This window comes from Pan paniscus, chromosome 11 (genome assembly GCF_029289425.2).
Source record: "Pan paniscus chromosome 11, NHGRI_mPanPan1-v2.0_pri, whole genome shotgun sequence".
In the NCBI taxonomy this organism is placed as follows: domain Eukaryota; kingdom Metazoa; phylum Chordata; class Mammalia; order Primates; family Hominidae; genus Pan; species Pan paniscus.
The window spans coordinates 78,381,967-78,401,621 of NC_073260.2; positions in this window are offsets into that span (position 1 = coordinate 78,381,967).

Here is a 19,655-nt window from a genome sequence, read left to right on the forward strand (position 1 = left end):
CCTGATCCAGGATCCAAGCTAGGCTGTGTGTCGCATTTAGTTTTCTCCCTCATTTACCCCATCTAGGGTTTGTATCCTTCTTCTGAGAGCTTTGTGATTGCATAGTGCAAAATTCTCTAATGAAAACTTTTTTCCCAGTAAAAAGCAAAATATTTTTGAGATATAATAGATTCTTTACAAGTAATATTAATTTTATTATGCCAAAAATAAATAAAAAAAAAACAGAGGGACTTTATTCTCACCTTTCTAATGACTTTCACAAACGCTACTTAAAAAATCTCTCGGCCAGGCACAGTGGCTCACACCTGTAATCCCAACACTTTGAGAGGCTGAGGTGGGTGGATCGCTTGAGCCCAGGACTTCAAAACCAGTCTGGGCAACATGGCAAGACCCCGTCTCTATTAAAAAAAATACAAAAATTAGCCAGACATAGCGGTGTGTGCATGGGGGGCTAAGGTGGGTGGATCACTCGAGCCTGGAAGGTAGAGGCTGCAGTGAGCCGAAATCGTGTCACTGCACTCCAGCCTGGGTAACAGAGTGAGACCCTGTCTCAAAAAAACAAAAAAAGCCTTTTATAATGAAAAAGCCACAGGGTTAATCCTATATTGACTTGACCTGTTTTCCAGAATGGTTTGAATATAAATTGAGTCTCTGCTAAGTGCCAGTGTGAGATCTGGATTTGGCCCTGAAATGGTTTAAAAAAGAAAAATCTAGGTAGAACAACATATTGTATGATTTCATTTGTATAAAGTGTCTAGAAACTGCAAATCTATGGAGACAAAAAGCAGATTAGAGTTTGGTGCTGGGTAGTGGAAACTGGTATTGATTGCAATCAGGCATGGGGGATCTTTTTGGAGTGATAAAAATGTTTAAAAACTGGACTGTGGTAAGAGTTGTGTAATTCTGTAAATTTACTAAAAATCATTGGATTGTATGCTTAAAACAGGTAATTTTTTCTATATAAATTATACTTAAAAAAAAAAAAGCCATGGAAAGAAGGAAGGAAAGAGGGAGGGAGAGAGGGAGGGAGGAAGGGAGGAAGGAAAGCCCAGAAAATATATCTGGCCAGAGAAGTCTTATCCATAAAGTAATTTAGGCAAATTCAAGTAAAGGCCACAGAAGACATGAGTTTCCTGTGACTGCTTTCTTACCTGTGATCTATTCTGAGCTGCACATATATGAGGGAAAGGGCAAAGCTTAGGAGTTATCTAAACTCTATTGGTACCTAGAAAACCTTTCTTCACTGCCAAATAGAAGAGTGATTTTGTACTATTTGTTTTCCTATATAAAACTCCTACCCTGAATTCATACCAGGAGCACAGGCTCATGAAATCATGGTAAAAATGAAAGAAAAGTCGTCCCCACAACTATCTTGAAAGCTCCAAAGAAAAAAAAGAGCCAATGAAAGTTGCTAAACTTGTCTTCCTGACGGGTGTCTGTTTGTATGAAAATGGTTGGAAGAAACAGATCAGCACCCACATCAGCGTAATGTCTTAATGGTGGTATGCTGCAATAAAGGGGATGATGCATGCTTCACTGCAGAAAAACTATAAATGCTGAGAAGTTCTTATAAACCAATGATCTCAAAATTATTTTGGTAATTTTTTTCTTCCAAATAAAATTAGATAAACTCTCCATCCCTTCACTGGGCTCAATACCCATCTTCTGTAGAAAGCATGAAGAAAACTTCAATGGACCAACAAGGCTGTAACACTGGGGGAAATGATTGATTTCACTTAAACACCACCACCAACAAAAAATGTTTAAAAACAGTTTCACGGCGCAACTTTCTCCTTGCTTTTTTTTCTTATAGTTGGAATGTATTTTATCGTCTGTCAGTTTTGCCCCTATGATATGTCCTCTTAAATTGGATCTGTAAGCCCTTCATAAAGTTTAATAAATCTTCAGCATTTCACCCTAAGGAAATTATATTAAAAACCTTCAAATGTGAAGTTGGGCCCGCAGACACACAGCGCTGGGAATTTTATCACCATAATCAGCGTGTAATGAAAGCCTCTGTCGCTGTTCCTTCCCAATCATAATCTGCCTGTCTTTATGAAAAAAGGGGGGTTTGTCTGGGTTCATCTGCAAGCTTTAATTGGAAGATGTCTTCATTTCATTCCAGCCTACTGGGATAATAACTCAGCCCCGTGTTTAAACACAGGCCCTTGCCGCTGATATTTTTTCATTTAGTAAATCATGTCTCTTTAAATGATTTAGCAAATCATCATGAATGCCAAGCCAGGGTGATTGGCAGCTCATTGCTGGTGCACCATTTGCATGACATTTGTTCTTCAGCTAAGAAAGCTGCCGCAGGTAAACAAGCAGGCCCTATACTGACTCCCTTTGAGTCTCTTCCTGTTTATTTTCTCATAATCAAATGACATTTATGGAGCCGCAAATGCAGCTGCACATATATGAGGGAAATGCAATCAGGCTAACATGATGACTTCATTCAGGTGATATTTTGATTAGTGAAAGGACATTTTTATGACATAGGGGGCTTTTTGATTGAGAAATCTGGCACATTCCCTTTTATATAACTAATAATTTATATTTTACCTGTATTTAAATGTAAAGTCTGGAGTCAAATAATTGGTTGATTAGCTGTTCACTTATGAGGGTTTCATTAAAACCCAGGAAAGCATCAAGCAGGAGGTACAAGACAAACTTCTTTGTCCCATTCAGAAGATAGTAGCTTTTTCCCCCTTCAAAGGTGAAAAAAAAAAAAAAAAGAAAATAATATGATTTAAAGCTATTTTATAAGATCAGTGAATGTAGCTTTTTCTAAAGGAGATTTCAGAGAGGAATTTATAGTTAAACCTTGTATACCTACTTTCTAGGTCATTATTCTACCAAGGAACATGGGCAATAAAAAATTGAAGTTTTTTTTTATTTTTAAAACTTTTAATAGTAACATAAAATACCTTTAACAGTTAATGTGGTTGAGGAGAGTGACTAAGAGCAACCTCTATCTTAGCAGGCTGGCTAGAAATGTAGGCATCCGTGGGGTTTACAGAGAGAAGTATTCCTTCAGATCTGAAACATTTCCCTTGCACTATGGGCAGATATAATGTTTCAAAACTTCCTCAGCTTATCCTCCCTGAGGCTAAGCAAGGGTGGGCTATCATTTCAGCCCTGCGATAATGATACATTTTCACAATCAGCTGTCAAGTCCTTTATAAGGAGCACCTCAGACAACCTGCGACCACTCAGTTCTTTATGACCTAAAACAATCACTCTAGGAAAAATTCTGTCTTTTTTTATCACTTCAATATGAGAAAAGAATGGAGAAATAGGCTTATTTTAAGGACAAGAAAGTAGTTCTAAGCAACTCAAATTTTATCCTACTATTTTATTTTTTTGCCATTATGATTTTGAGTTTCTATTCCGGATAAGTTCCCCACCACCCCACCCAACCCTGTGATTTCTTTCTCTTTAGCTCTATGAATCTTTTTTACACTTTTATATTATGGTTTTTAGAAACTGGGTCTCTCTCTGTCACCCAGGCTAGAGTACAGTGGTGTGATCACAGCTCACTGTAATCTCAAACTCCTGGGCTCAAGCAATCCTCCTGCCTCAGCCTCCCAAGTAGCTGGGACTGCAGGTGCACACCACCATGCCTAGCCTTTTTTTTTTTTTTTTTAATTTTTTGTAGAGACAGGGTCTCGCCATGCTGCCCAAGCTGGTCTCAAACTCCTGGCCTCAAGTGATTCACCCACCTTGGCTTCCCAAAGCACTGTGATTACAGATGTGAGCCACCGTGCCCAGTCCTATGAATCTTAACAAGAAATGATTCAACCAACCCACAAGTCCTAGAATTTCCCCCAGTTAATCAGGGATGAAACAAAAAATGCTGCCCCAAAGCAATACTCCGAACTGAACAGACACTAGCTATTCTGGGGCTAGTTAAGATCGCAAACTTTAAGAGCCATGAAGTAAAAGAGAAAAAGCCAGCAACAAGCCTGGGAAGGGGGTGTGGCTGGAACTGAAAGCCAAGGTCTAACATGGCTATAGTCTTTATTGGTCTTTTTGTCATACTTAAACACATAAAAAATACTTGTTTCAGCTCTTCCAACCTACAGGTCAATGATCCTAAGTAATAACAATAACATTTATATGATTCTTTATGACTTCCAGGATGTTATGTCATTTGATACAATAATGTCTAGGATAAGCTCTACATTAAGAGGATGCTGAGTGTTCACTGATGGCAGAAGCTTTTGCAGACACCTGGTTCTTTTGACACAGACAAAAGAAAGAAATCACTTTTCCATTGGCAGAGTACATGTGTTTGGTGTGGGGCACTGCCCCATGGAACTGTTCATCTTCTTCTTTTAGTGTGTTTGTACAAGGTGGGAGGGGTGAGAGGCTCTCAGTCCTCTCCTCATTGAGAGGAGGAGAGAACTCATGATTTAAAATGTCTTTCTAGTCTTTGGTTTGTTTTTTTTTTTCTCTAAGGAAATCAAGAGATCTAAATGTCCTGTAAGAAATCTGATTCAGATCGGGTGTTGGGAATGATGATTGTAAGATATAAACTGCATTCCGTGAAAAAAGAAGTGACATTATCTTGAGAGATTTCTGGACAATTTGTAGACCATGCTATTGGAGGGTAACTCTAACTCCATTTTGCCTAAGTTGAGGAGACATGCATGGAGTGTATAGACTCATGAGTCTGCCACCAAATGGGGATAACACTCAAGGGAACGTTTGTGGCGGAGCCTGAGCGCCATCCTCCACCACAGCAAGATTGGATTAGGTGCCCTGTTGTGTCTCCCTTTAGCACACGACACTTACCTCAGACACAACATTTGTCACACTTTTAAATAACTGTCTGTTTAGTTGTCTGTGATGGTTAATATTAGGTGTCAACTTGATGGTGTTGAGGGATGCCAAATGGCTGGTGAAGCATTGTGTCTTTCAGGGTGTTGCCAGGGGAGACTGACATTCGAGTCAGTGGACTGGGAGAGGAAGATCCACTCTTAAGGGTACCGTCCAATCTGTTGGGGGCCCGGCTAGTGCAAAGCAGGCACAAGAAAGGGACACAGAGCACTTTTTCTCTTTCTTCTGGAGTGAGAGGCCTTTTTCTCCTACTATCCTTGGACATCAGAATCCAGGTTCTTCAGGTTTAGACACTGAGATTTGCATCACTGGACCCCTATGGGCTCTTGGGCCTTCAGCTTCAGACTGGAGGCTGCACTGTTGGCTTCCCTGGTTCTGGGGCTTTTTGGACTGAGCCAGGCTACTGGCTTCTCTGGGAGCCACACTACCAGACTCTGGTTCTCCAACTTGCAGACGACCTATCATAAGACTTTGCCACTGTGATTGTTTGAGCCAATTCCCCCTAATAAATCCACTTCCATATGGATCCTACTGGTTCTGTCCCTCTGAAGCAGCCTAATATGTGGTTTGTGTCCCATATTAAGCAGTGAGCAACTTGAGGCAAGGGACTACATCTTATTCACCTGTGTGTCAGTTACCAGTTTATTGCCTCTTAGGTCCAAATACATCCTTCAATATATGCTATGATAAACCACAGAGTTCCTATAAGCATTTCTCCTTAAAAGGGAACGTGATGTGAAGCCTTCTTAGTAGAGGGCACTGGAGGGGCATTGCAGGTGGAAGGGGCTTTCTGTAATTTCTGGTGAGAGGAAGGCAGAAGGACATCCAGAGTTATCCACTGCTGCCTGCCAGAGCCACAGACAGTCAGGAACTACCCCACCGCGTAGCCTGGGCCTGGTAATAACCCGTTCACAACTCTCTATGCAGAACTCAAAGACCCCTTGCTCCACATCCCACCATGAACAGGGCTGCCTGAATGGCCGTGTCATAGTTGCTGATGGTCTGCTCCCAACCTGCAGTACCGAGGGCTGACTGTTGTTTGCAATTCCAGACTAACACTGGACTGGCTAAACTGGTGAATATCTCTCCATTTTGTGGCAGAATATAACTTCAAAGTGATTGCCAAGTTTATTTTTTCTTCGCTACTCTCCCTCAGCCCTAGGGTACTATATAAAGTTTCCTTATCTATTATAGTTAATAATCCTTATATTAAGCTTCCTCTGTAAAACCTACAGAGTTTTAGTTTTATAGCTTAATTCTTATATTAAACTTCCTCTGTAAAACCTACAGAGTGTGGTTTCTATCTCCTGATCACTGCAATCCAAGAATATTCTTTGCCCAGTGCACTGCCTGACACCTTGGAAGTTATCAGTAAATATTCATTGAATGTTCAACAAATGAATGGAGGGATGAGTGAATGAGAGGGGTAAAGGATCCCTAACTCTTGCACATTGGCTGTCTTGCAGACTAGCATTTCAATGTCTCCTGACAAAGCATCATCTCTACTTTTGTCACATCTAATCAAAGAGTCATCAAATCATTAGCAAGGAGTTTGGTGACCATAATCTTCTGGTTCTGAGCCAAACAGTGTTAGTTTCTAAGTCCTAAGAAATTACATATAAGTTTTACCCTTTATATTAGTCAGAATTCTCCAGATAAACAGAACCAATAGGATATTTACATGTACAGAGAGAAAGAGATTTATTATAAGGAATTGCTTTGCACCGTTAAAGAAACCAGAGTGCAAAATCTGCATGGTGGACCAGCATGCCGGAGACCCAGGAGAGCTGATGCTGCAGATAACAACTAAAGGCTGTCTTCTGGGAAATTCTCTCTTGCTTGAGGGAGGCTGGTCTTTTTGTTCAATTCCTACCTTCAACTGATTGGATGAGGCCCACCCACAGTGTGAAGGACAAAGTGCTTTACTTAAAGTTCACCAATTTAAATGTTGATATTACCCAAAACACCCTCACAGAAACACCTAGAATAATGTTTCACCAAATGTCTGGACACCCCATGGCCCAGCCTATTGACATGTAAAATTAACCTTCACACACCCCTGTAAGCCCCTAAACTCATCTATAGCAGGAAAAAGAGGAGAGGGGATGGTGTAGTTATCATCATTTAGGAATTTGGCCTGGGCTGCCACCACAGATGTGATTCAGCTATGAGGACTTAGCCAGCACACAGTTCCCTAATATTCCAACTTTAGGAGATTCACGTCAGTTCCCTTGTAAGAGATCTTTCTCTGTCTCCTGCAGGGATATGTCATTTTCATCAGAACATGGCATTCTCTCCTAATGCTGCTTCAAACAGAGAAATGGCATTTAGGAAAAGCCTATAAACCTATCCCAGTGGAAGTGGAAATATTTTCAGATTACTGAGGCCCTGAAGTAGGGCAATAAATAAATAATAGTTTAACATTCTCATCTGGAAGAGGAATTGGTGCAAGCACTGAGGTTCTAATAGAATTGACTTCATTCTCTTCCATATCAGAAGGCAGCAAGCACTGACTACTACAGATGAGGTTTGGGTTTTCTCCTTAGGCATTATTGCAAGAATTTTAGATATGAGAAAAGAGAATTATCCTCACTACTGACATACTGTTATTTTAACATTCTAGATTGGTTAAAATTCATGCAACCTATAGTGAACCATCCAGATTTCTTTTGCATGGAGTATGCCCAGATCATTAAAAACCTGCAGATTTATCAAAGAAAGGGCCATTTGATCTCTTTTTACATCCCTAAACATCAACATCCTGATGCTAGAAGTAATATTTTTGGCTTAGTTCAGTTTATCTTTTTAAATTTTTTACATGAAAGACTGGTCTAATATTAAAGTGAATTACACGTATTTTGTGTGTCTTGCCCACCGCTTTCTGTATTTATATTTTGTCTGCCTTTTTAAAGGCAAAAATCAAAGTGGGGAAAAATTTGTGGCATGATAGAAAAACCAATTTCAATTCTAAGCTCTTGTTAAATGTGTGAGTCTAGGTGTAGCAACCAGAGAAGATGAAATTTCTGAAAGTGTATTACACTTACGAATGTAAAGACCAAATTTTTGGTGTCATTCTGAATGTGCAACCTTGATATTAGCTGATACATATGCTTGCCAGCATACCATCTGTCTGCAAATGGACAATAGGCTCCACATTGCACTGAGCACATGCATGCAGGCGCATGGTCTTCGTGTATGAGCACAGGTATGAGGGTCAGAGACGAACTAACTGCACATCTTGCTGCCTATTTCCACCAATTTTTAAATACGCCAATACTAGATTTTAGTCTACATTTACAGATGTGTATTTTAATACAAATAAGAAATTTACCTCTTTTCTGTTTCACTGTTCTTCTTGGAGCTAGAGAGAATTTTCTCCCGTAAACATCTCTAAATTCAACCAGGTGAACAAAGTTTTCTTTAAGAATGACAATAAAGAAGTATAGAACATAGAGTAAAATATTCTACTACAGTAAAATATTCTACTGTTATCATCTAAATATCTTTTTCCCAAAAGGATTCTGATAGTCTGAAGGAAAAGTACAATTTCTTCCTGCTACCCTATTAAAATAATTAAGGATTGGTTTTAGGACTCCCTAACAATTGTTTTCAGGAAAGTAGATTTAAGGAGCTTATCCTCTAGTGACTTAATCCTAGGAGATAATTGTAAAAGGGAGATTGTCATGTTAGATATGAAAGGAATCTTTGCAGGTTTCATTCTATCCTGTTTTTATGCTTGTACGTCTCGTTTGGGTTTCTTTGCAACATGGATAAATATGGTTTTTGCTTTAAAAATAAAAACAATTGTATCATCTCTCCATGTGTCATATCAGACAAGTTCCTTTTGAAATAAAGTAGATGGAGCTTTATGAAATGTACCTCTGCTTCCTGTCTTCAGAGATTACATAGTCTGATTAATAATCAATATCAGGTATTCCCTTGAACCTCTAAAAGCTGCATTCAGTTTGCTAAGAAATTTAAACTATAAAATTAAAATTAAAGGAAGAAACTTTCCTCAAGGTCCATATAAAAAGAAAAACTTCTGGTTAAAATGATTGCATCAAATAAGGCAGTAATGAGCCAATCTGAATAATAAGTTTCAAAGTCATGTTACCATTTTCTGAGGATAAGAGAGCAAATTGCCCCACATGGAATAGCAGAAGGAACCTTTTCTCCTTTCCTTTCCCCTTGAAAAAGACACGTGTCTCCTAAAAGGGGAAGGAGGGACTAGGAAGCCAAACTGGCAACTGCAGGATGAAAACTCGTCCTCCTGGCATGCTCAGTGTTGTTGTTCTTCAGGCTTTTCTGTCTGTCCAGAGGGAAACCTACGCCAAGAATTTCATCTTGCCTTTTCTTTCAGTAGATCTGGCATGAATTTCCTGGCTTACAGGTACCTTTTGAAATGTGAGGATCAAGTATAAATTGCTTTTTTTTTTTTTTAAGAGACACGATCTCACTCTGTCACCCAGCCTGGAGTGCAGTGGTGTGATCCTAGCTCAGTGCAGCTGCAAACCCCTGGGCTCAAACAATCCTTCTGCCTCAGCCTCCCAAGTATCTGGAACTCCAAGCATGCCCCACCACACCTTTTTTTCTTTTTTTAATTTCTTTTTACAGATGGGGTCTCACTATGTTGCCCAGGCTGGTCTTGAGTTCCTATCCTCAAGTAATCCTCCCACCTCGTCCTCCCAAAGTGCTGGGATTACAGTGGGGAGCTACTGGCACCTGGCCATAAATTGGATTTTTTTTTCTTTTTCTTTTTTTTTTTCTTTTTTTGAGATGGAGTCTCACTCTGTCACCCAAGCTGGAGTACAGTGGCATGATCTTGCCTCACTGCAACCTCTGTCTCCCAGGCTCAAGCGATTCTTGTGCCTCAGCCTCCCAAGTGGCTGGGACTATAGGCGTGTGCCACCATGCTCGGCTAATTTTTGTATTTTTAGTAGATACAGGGTTTTGCCATATTGGCCAGGCTGGTCTAGAATGGCTGACCTCAAGTGATCTGCCTGCCTCTGCCTCCCAAAGTGCTGAGATTACAGGCATGAGCCACTACACCTGGACATAAATTAGATTTTATTGATTTGTTAAATCAGCATTGATCATGTCCACCAAAAAGAATATGGGAGGATAGTAGGGAAAAGGTAATAAAATACAGTGCTGGTTTTCAAACTGTGCTGTAAGAAACCCTAGGAATTCATGGAGCCCTTAAAAGCCACTATAAGATGCAAAGGAGTAGATCTGTGGGTAAGCAGGCCTGACTTGCCCTACGTCACCCTCGACCACATTTATTTCAATAGAGACACTTCTGTTCAATCAGGTTTTACATGCCCAGAGTCCACATAAGATTTCATTTGGAAAAAAAAAAAAATCGTGGAAACATACAGACACACACAAACTCTATATGAAAACCCTCAAACAATTTGTATTTCCCTTCAGACTCAAAGGATTCTGATTGACTATTGGTTGTCCATTAGCCCAGGGCCTGTGTAATACCCACATGCTTGCATTAGGGAGTGCTGTCGAACATTAGCTATTTCTTTCTTTTTTTTTGTTTGAGTTTCGCTCTTGTTGCCTAGGTTGGAGTGCAATGGCGCTATCTCGGCTCACTGCAATCTTCGCCTCCTTGGTTCAAATGATTCACCTACCTCAGCCTCCTGAGTAGCTGGGATTACAGGCTTGCACCACCACACCTGGCTAATTTTTTGTATTTTTAGTAGAGATGGGGTTTCAACATGTTGGTTAGGCTGGTCTCAAACTCCTGACCTCAGGTGATCTACCCACCTGGGACTCCCAAAGTGCTGGGATTAGGGGCATGAGCCACTGTGCCCGGCCACTATTTATTTCTTTATGTAGTTCCCTTGTATTCCTTGGTGAGTTTCCACTGGTTCAGAGCTTCACAAATGGGGAAATAAATTGTATTACAATTCAATGGTTTTCCACCAGAGAAACTATTGTTAAACTTTCTCCAGTTACCAGAATCACTTAGGAACTTGGTAAGAATAAGAAGGCCAGAAGCAATCCTTCTTCAGCCAGCCTGATCTTCTGTGTTCTTCATGATCTTTCCAGATGATGTGTATACAAACTGAAGTTGAAAATCACCGATTTCTAAGAAAAGAGTCACTGATGCTTGTCCTTTGTTTGTTATCACTACAAAATGCATTCTATACCGTTTGGTTTGTCCTGGGGAAAGAATATCTATAGCCACTGCTAACACTTAGAAATAGAAAGAAAGCTAAAGAACAATCATGAGACATATTTATGGTGCAGACTATTTGACACAGCATGATTTAGGCAAATATTAAATCAAAGTTCTGGTCTCAGTACATTTTCTGTTGCCTATAACAGAATACCTAAAATTGGGTAATTTGTAAAGAAAAGGAATTTATTTTTACAGTTATGGAGGCTGAAAAGTCCAAGGTAAACATCTGGCAAGGGCCTTGTTGCTGATGGTAACTGTCTGCAGAGTCCTAAGGCAGCTCAGGGTGTCACATGGCGAGGGGCCTGAGAGCCCTAACACAGATCTCTCTTCCTTTTCTTATAAAGTCACTAGCACCACTTTCATGATAACCAGTTAATTCATTGATCCATTAATCCATTCATCCATGAATAAACTAATCCATTCAGCAGGGCAGAGCCCTCGCCATGATCCAATCACTTTGTAAGGCCCCACCTCAATACTGTCCCATTGGGGCTTAAGTTTTAACATGACTTTTGAAAAGGGCAAACATTCAAACCATAGCAGTTCTCTAAGAAAACAACACGTTCCAATGACATTGTTTCCTGGTGCTCATTCATTGATTCATTTAATACACATTTGGTGATGGAAGGCAGGTAAATAAATTAATAATTCCAGGTCAATAAGATAAGTGACTAAAGGAGGTACAGGGTGAGTGTGAGTGATAAACATCTATGTTTTCTCAGTATTTTAAGAAATCCTTCACAGTGGACAAGCATTTGAGTTGAAGCCCAATGCCTGGATTTACTTCCTAACTTTTCCAGGATCAGAAAACTAAAGGCTATGGATAGTCCTTATCTACTTTATATTAAGAAATACCATCAGGATTATTTAAAATAAAACCTAATTTTCTCATTTTAACTGTGCTTTTCTATAATTTATTAAGTTGACTCCAAAACCCTTGAGATCTTCAATTAGGAGCACATGGATAATCATCTTTCAAAATCAGTGTTGCTTCTCTACCTTCTGTCTCAGAATTGATATATTCCTCGTTGTGGCTCATATTTTTTACTGCAATCAGGAACCAAGCCCAAGCCAAGAAGATATCTGTTGTAATGTAGAAAGTGGGCTTCGATGTATCTTGATCATAAGAAAGTCTTTAACATCTACCTATTGTTGTTGTTGGTTTTTATTTTTATTTTATTTTATTTTATTTTATTATTTTTTGAGATGGAGTCTCACTCTGTTGCCCAGGCTGGAGTGCAGTGGTGTGATCTCAGCTCACTCCAACCTCTGGACTCCCAGGCTCAAGTGAATCTCCTGCCTCAGCCTCCCAAGTAGCTGGGAATACAGACGTGTGCCACCATGCCTGGATGATTTTTGTATTTTTAGTAGAGACAGGGTTTCCCCATGTTGGCCAGGCTGGTCTCAAACTCCTGACCTCAGGTGATTCACCCACCTCGGCCTCCCAAAGTGCTGAGATTGCAGGTGTGAGCCACCACTGTGCCTGGCCTACCTATGGTTATTAAAACAGGTTTTGCTTCAAATAGCCTTGGATCTGAGGGGTGCTTTTGCATTCACACACCCTTATTAGTCAATACAATGCCCATATCAATACTCCCCCACCCATTTCTACTCTACCACCCACCCCAGGCCCTACATCTCTTATATATCTATAACAACTACACATCTCGGCTTGAATCAATCCAGCCTAAGAATTTATTCCAATTGAATGGAAGAAGGATTAGGTAGAAAAGACTAAAGGTATTCTAAGTTTCTCCTCTCCTTTGGTATAGTTTCTCATACTACAGCACAGGAAACAAATCTGAAATACATACTGTAATGAAGCATGTCATAAAATAACATAATCTAATTCCCACATGAAAATTAAAGTGCATGTTTCAGTAGAGTGAATAAACTGCTGGACTTGCCGTCAAAAGACCAATATTTAAATCCTTATTTTGCTATTTATTATGCATTACCTTAGACAACTCCCTGTAGTATTGTTTTCTTATCTGTAAAAACATGCATCATGATACTTTCCTTGCAGAATTATTGGGAAGATCCAGTTAAATAACTTAAGTGAAAACACCTAGGATTGTAACTGGAACATATTAGAATCCTCATAAATTATTATCAAAATAAAATTTATTTTTTCCAAAATATCTTTTGGAAAAAGTCATTTGTTGAGAGATAAAGTAAAATAAAATTAGATTTTTTCATGACTCACATGGGAGCTGGGTGGAATATCATTTTCAATCCTTTCTTATGGAGAAAAATGAAACCATTCACTTAACAAATATTTACTGAGGGTCTATTACATGCTGTCATTAGTCTAAGTGCTTAGGATTCATCAGTGAACACAACTCTTGCCATCATAAAGCTTATAGTCTAGTGAGCAACAAGATATTTTCTTTTTTGTTTTTTTTTCAAAGCCCATCTCCAGTCAATAGAACACACACACACACACACACACACACACACACCCCATATGCTTTGTGACTGTTGCACAATTTCTTTTCTGTTGCTCTTGCCAAAAAAAGAATAAGAATGCATGTACATGTATAGGAGTCACCAAAATATATGCGAGTCTCCACATAAGGTCATGCACATTGACTACAATGTGAGAAGTGACCTTGGAGTTATTCAAGTTGGTGGCCATAAATATACATAAAAATAAAACTCTGCTTTCTAGCTAAATTTTAGCTTTAATTGTAGTCCTTGTCAGAATTCTCCAGACTAGAAGTATTCTTCAGTGAATAACCCATGTAAAATGAAGATTAAAAATTATTTTGTTAATGCCCTACACTACATAAAATGTTGCTATAAAGGAAATTGACGTAGATCTTACAGATGGCATTTTTGGAAAATAAACTAGCCCTAGACTGAGCAAATTCTTATGACACTAGATCACCGGGGAGTGCTTTTATTAGAAGGGAGTTAGGGAGAGATCCTCCAAGAGATTGATGTTTGAAATGGAAGAATCACAAAGCATTTCTTCTCATTGTTGGAAGTAGATAACTATTTTTAAAAAGGCATTAAAACCTGTCATGTTCACCCACACAAAGTCTCAAGTGACCATGTGTCTTATTCCTGAAAACTCTCATAATTTTCCTGTTAATAAGGCGAAGGAAAAGGGACCATGTGAATTGCAGTCATTGGTAATCATTTGAGGACTACAGTGTTGTCTCTAGCTTCATAGCTCTAAAGTCCACTATTTGATGGATTAAGTAGGATAGAAGTGGATAAAGTACTGACATTACAGGGGTTAAAACCCCTGGTCTCAGTACCAGACATTGAGCAATGGAGCAGGGCTGCTATGGATGATTCATGCTCCTGGAGTTTCTCAGGGCCAGAAATGAGTGATTATTTCCTTTGTGCATGACTTGGGCCATGCCTGGCAGACAGCTGGCCTCGGGGCATCTTAGAGCCTATTCAAAAGTGTGACCAGACTTTAGTACAGGATGCTGAAAGAGTCACTCTATTCTTAGCAACTGAGAAAGGAGTAAGCCAGAATTGAGATGTGTTTGATCTCATCAAATGAATTGTAGATAAGATCCTCAGCAATGAGGGGAGTAATGGGAGTGGTCTCTGAAGAACTTGCAGAAATTCATAGAAAGAGTCACATTTTAACGTCCGTTGAGCCCATAAAATACTGACTGATATGGTTTGGCTGTGTCCCCACCCAAATCTCATCTTGAATTGTAGCTCCCATAATTCCCACGTGTTGTGGGAGGGGACTGGTAGGAGATAACTGAATCATGGGGGCAGTTTCCCCCCCACTGTTCTCATGGTAGTGAATAAGTCTCATGAGATCTGATGGTTTTAAAAGAGGAAACCCCTTTTACTTGGCTCTCATTCTCTCTTGTCTGCCACCATGTAAGACATGCCTTTCACCTTCTGCTGTGATTGTGAGGCCTCCCCAGCCACACAGAACTGTGAGTTCATTAAAACTCTTTTTACTTATAAATTACCCAGTCTTGAGTATGTCTTTATCAGCAGTGTGAGAACAGACTAATCCACTGACCTTGGATTAGAATGACAGTACCCACTAAGTTATATTCTTGACTTCTTATATCTTGTCCCATCCTATGAACCAACCCTGGTTAGCAACATGGAAAGGGGGAAAAAAAAATCACTGCCCTAGATTGGAAGGGGAGAAGCTGACTGCTGTCCCTCTCTTTGCTGACCAGAGGCTTCTAGTACGCAGCAGGCAGGAGACGAGTGAGGAGAAGCTTTTAGATTTAAATCATGATGGCAGTGTTGATTTTCAAATCAAGATGGACTTTACAATTACTCAATTGAGACTGTGTTTTATGACAGGAAGTGACTAGGGAATACTCTGTGTTACCCAAAAGTAACTAGTTGAACTAGTTGGGGACTGAGTTTTTAATCCAGGAGCAAGAACTAACCCAACAGAGCAATTAGGGAGACAATGGGAGTGAAAATAGAAGTTGCTTGAGGATTACATTGCATGGGTTGCAGTTACTCAAGATACAGGTGACAGACGGTGCTTTGATTCATTCACTACCACAGTGACCAGGTGTGTATCAGCTTTGGAAGGAATAAAATGCATACAATTTCTTAAAATCTAACAGGGAGACTATATTCCATCTCTTTGCCTGCACAGTTTTGAAAAGATTTTTAACACATGAAATTTTCCATGATGTCTTTGAGGACTTTAGATAAGGGTGAGGAAGAGGAATTAATGAGGCACAGTGCCTAGCCAATATGACTCAAAGTTTCCATGAGCCAGCCACTGCCCCGTGTCTGAATGCCCTCTGGGGAGCTCCAACTCTGTCTTTGTTTCATATATACGTATCCTTGTTTTACATCCAAGTTTTCAGGTTAAACTATAGTAACAATAAATCCAGAATGCTTCCTAGGCTGAGCCAGGCTATAAGAGTTTGACATAGACATAATTATCATAAGTCTAACCTTTCTTTAGCAATTCTTTCATGCCATCCATATGTTGTGATTACAAGGGCCAAAGAAAGGATTTCTGACATGACAGGTTTTTCTTCATCTAATAGCTGATGCTTGAAATTTATATGACAAAGAATAGTCATTCATTCCATAGTCAGATATAAGGCTTACTTTATACATCCACATATGACTCAAACACACTCTAAATTGTAAATATCAGATAATTTCCTAAGAATAAATTTGGGAGTAAATGTGAGGAAACCAAAGGTGAAGTAGGAAGAGCAGTAAGTAAAATAAAAAGAAATATTGGCCTGGCAAATTTAAGCAAATCTTCCTCTACCTCATGCTTGCCTTAGAACTCCATCTGTTTCTAAAGAGATTTGTGAGAATGAAGTTTTCAGAAACCATTTTTGGTCATTGAATTACAAAGTACACACCTTGGCAACTGAAGATATCATGTTGTGAAGTTTAGATTCATTGGCATCATAAAGACGGTAGACTTCTTTATTCAGTCTAACACCCTTTGAAATATTTCCCGAGCATATAACTTTTAAACTGCTAGACTCTGCTATCACTATCTTCTCACACTTTAGAGAGTTAGTCTTGTCAAAACTGGACTTCAGGGATTCCAAGTCAGCAAATTGATTTATGGAATAAGTGGCTATATACGAATAACAGGTGAAAGTTTCAGTGAGCATTCACTTTCCTCTGACCAGGTCATTTAATTACAATATGGTATTGTTTCATTTGAATCACTCGGAATTCTGTTTCTTATGATGAAAAAACTTGTTATTCCTAATTACTACTTAACTTATAATGATAATACATAAAGTATTAATCAATTACTTAATACTTTATGAAAATAACTATAATTCTTAATTAGTATATTCCCAGTAGATTTGACATATTCAGAATGTTTCTCAACCAAAAAGAGGAGACTATCATCCTAAGAATTGCTTTTATATTGCTTCATGTTTCATAAATAAAGTACTATTATCAAAATTTTTATTATAAAAGGTATTATTTTTGGAGAATTGACTCATAGACATTTATTTCATAGTATATAATAAGAGAGTGAGCAGAAGTCTTAATACAAATGAATAAAATGTTTTAAAAATTGATTTTATAAAGATGTTTATTTCCAGTAGATTGCACACCTCATACCCTAGGTAGATAAACCAGCATGGTGGATATGGTTGATAAAAGAGCTATGATAACACATCTTTAGAGTTTATTTTTCTCTGGGAGAGCTAAGACATGGTGGGAAGCTCCCTGACAATGCCATTGTCAAAATTTCCAACAACTTGCTACAGATGCAGTCCCTGAGCAGCCAAAATAGGTAAAAGGAATACTAGGGAGGGTCCATAAAGGATAAATACGCATGGCAATCTCAAAGCAAAGTTTTTTTAACCTTACTGTTTCTCTGATCGACTCCTTTTCCCCATTGTTTCAAGCTGCCTTGTATGCTTCGGATGCCCTATATCACTCTCTTTCCTACTGAGCAGTACTTAAAAATGACCTATCCCAGCCATACACATATATGAAAACTTGTGTTTCTATGTTGGATATGGTCCTGACTATGAGGGTCAGATAAATATTTGGCCAAAACCCCTCAAATGTCTGACCCTCCTGGTCATACTCTAGAAATAATGTAGGAAAGGCACATATATACACACCAATATTTTAAAACTGAGTGCTTTCATACATTAAAATGTATAGATTTCTTCTTTTGAAAAATTTTTAATAAGGGACCAGTCTTCCCACCTTGCAACCATCAGTTCTGGGGGAATAGACCCTGCACCTTTTAAGCGGATTTCTACAGTCGGCGGTTATCAACTCAGCATGATTTTTCCCCTCTGGGGGCATCTTGCAATGTCTGGAGACATTTTTGGTTGTCACAACTAGGAGTGGGTATGCTACTGGTATCTAGTAAGTAGAAACGACAGCTAACACTAAGCATTCTACAATGCATAGGATGGCCTCCAACCAGGAAGAATTATCCAGTTCCAGATGTCAAGAGTAAGGAGATTGAGAAACTCTGCTACAGTGCATACGTGACTCACTTCACATTTTGGTTACTTGCCAGGGCTTGTAGACATTTGGCTTTGTAATCCCTGTATAACCTCATTCTAAATATCATAAATAGATAGATAGAATAATATGCAATCAGAAAGCTCAAAATAATTTGTCTAATTTGTAATTGAGAAGCTTGCTACCAGATACAATACTAATTATTAAGCCATATGAGGCAGATATTTGGAGGCTCGCCGGAGGTCTTTCCTACTCTGATTATCATCCTACCTGTAACTCACACATGAAAGGACAGTTGAGCAGGCTCAGCTGATGAGTTGCCAAATCTATGATCTAAGGGATCTCCCTAGGAATTCATTACTGATCCACACTTAGAATATTTAGTATAATACCCTTATGGTTCTGTCAGAAGACAATTTTCCACGAATCTGTTATGTCTCTGAATGTCCTCAGTGTGGTTTCCTTCTGGGCTATCTTTTCATAGATGTCTGGATAGCTAACAACCTTGGAAGACAGTGTCTCCTTCTGGAGCAGAGGGCAGGTTTTCATACTGCCAAGTATAATAAACAGAACGTCTCTATCAGGAGCAAAGGGCAAGCAGGTTTGTTTATTGCATATTATAAAAAATTCAGGTTCCCTAAGCTCAGCTTTTCTCAACTGTGACATAAAAGCATAGTGTGTGCAGCATCTACCTAGAACCCTCCACATCTCCCTGCCTAGACAAAGGAAACCCATGCTTGCTGTGCAATGAGTAATAAAGTTTTTTGTCTCTGACCCAGGACTCTCTTGTCTTCTGCTAGCATGTCAAGAACTGTGAAGAGTCTGAAATTTTACTCTACTTGCAAGGTAACATAAACCCACCAAAGACTTTGATAAATTTTATAAATCTTGTTTTTAAAAACTTGAACTCTACCTGAGTTAAAGAACATATTTGCCAAACCTTAAGCAATGAATAGCACTGGCACTTGGGCAACTGGTTAAAAACCACAGAATATTTTTCCTCTCCCAGTACTATTTGTTCTGGCTTTCCTGAAGTTCACTTGGCTATAGCCTTAGTTATGCATATATTTTTTTGATGCCAGTGAACCATAATCCTTCTTTCCCTCCCTACCCCCTCCTTCCTTCCCTTCATTCCTACTTCTTTTTTTTTTCTTTCTTTCTGTTTTTGAGACAAAGCCTCACTCTGTTGTCCAGGCTGGAGTGCAGTGGCACAATCTCAGCTCACTATAATCTCTGCCTCCCAGGTTCAAGTGATTCTCATACCTCAGCCTCCTAAATAGCTGGGATTACAGTTGTGTGTCACCACGTCCGGCTTATTTTTGTATTTGTAGTAGAGATGGGGCTTTGCCATGTTAGCCAGGTTGGTCTCGAACACCAGACCTCAAGTGACCCACCTGCCTTGGCATCCCAATGTGCTGGGATTACAGGCATGAGCCACTGCGCCTGGCTTCTTCATTCCTTCTTTTCTTCCCTCCCTCCTTTCCTTCATTCCCTTCCTCCTTCTCCTTTTAAAACACTCTCTGTAGCCCATATTACTTTTTCTTTGATCTAAATTCATATAGTATTATACTCTGTTGTTGGTGGAGAAAAATAAATCATTGAGTTAGGAATGTAAGCACGCGCACACACACACACACACACACACACACAGCTCTTCCAAGCTAAGTTCTCTCTCTCATAATGAACT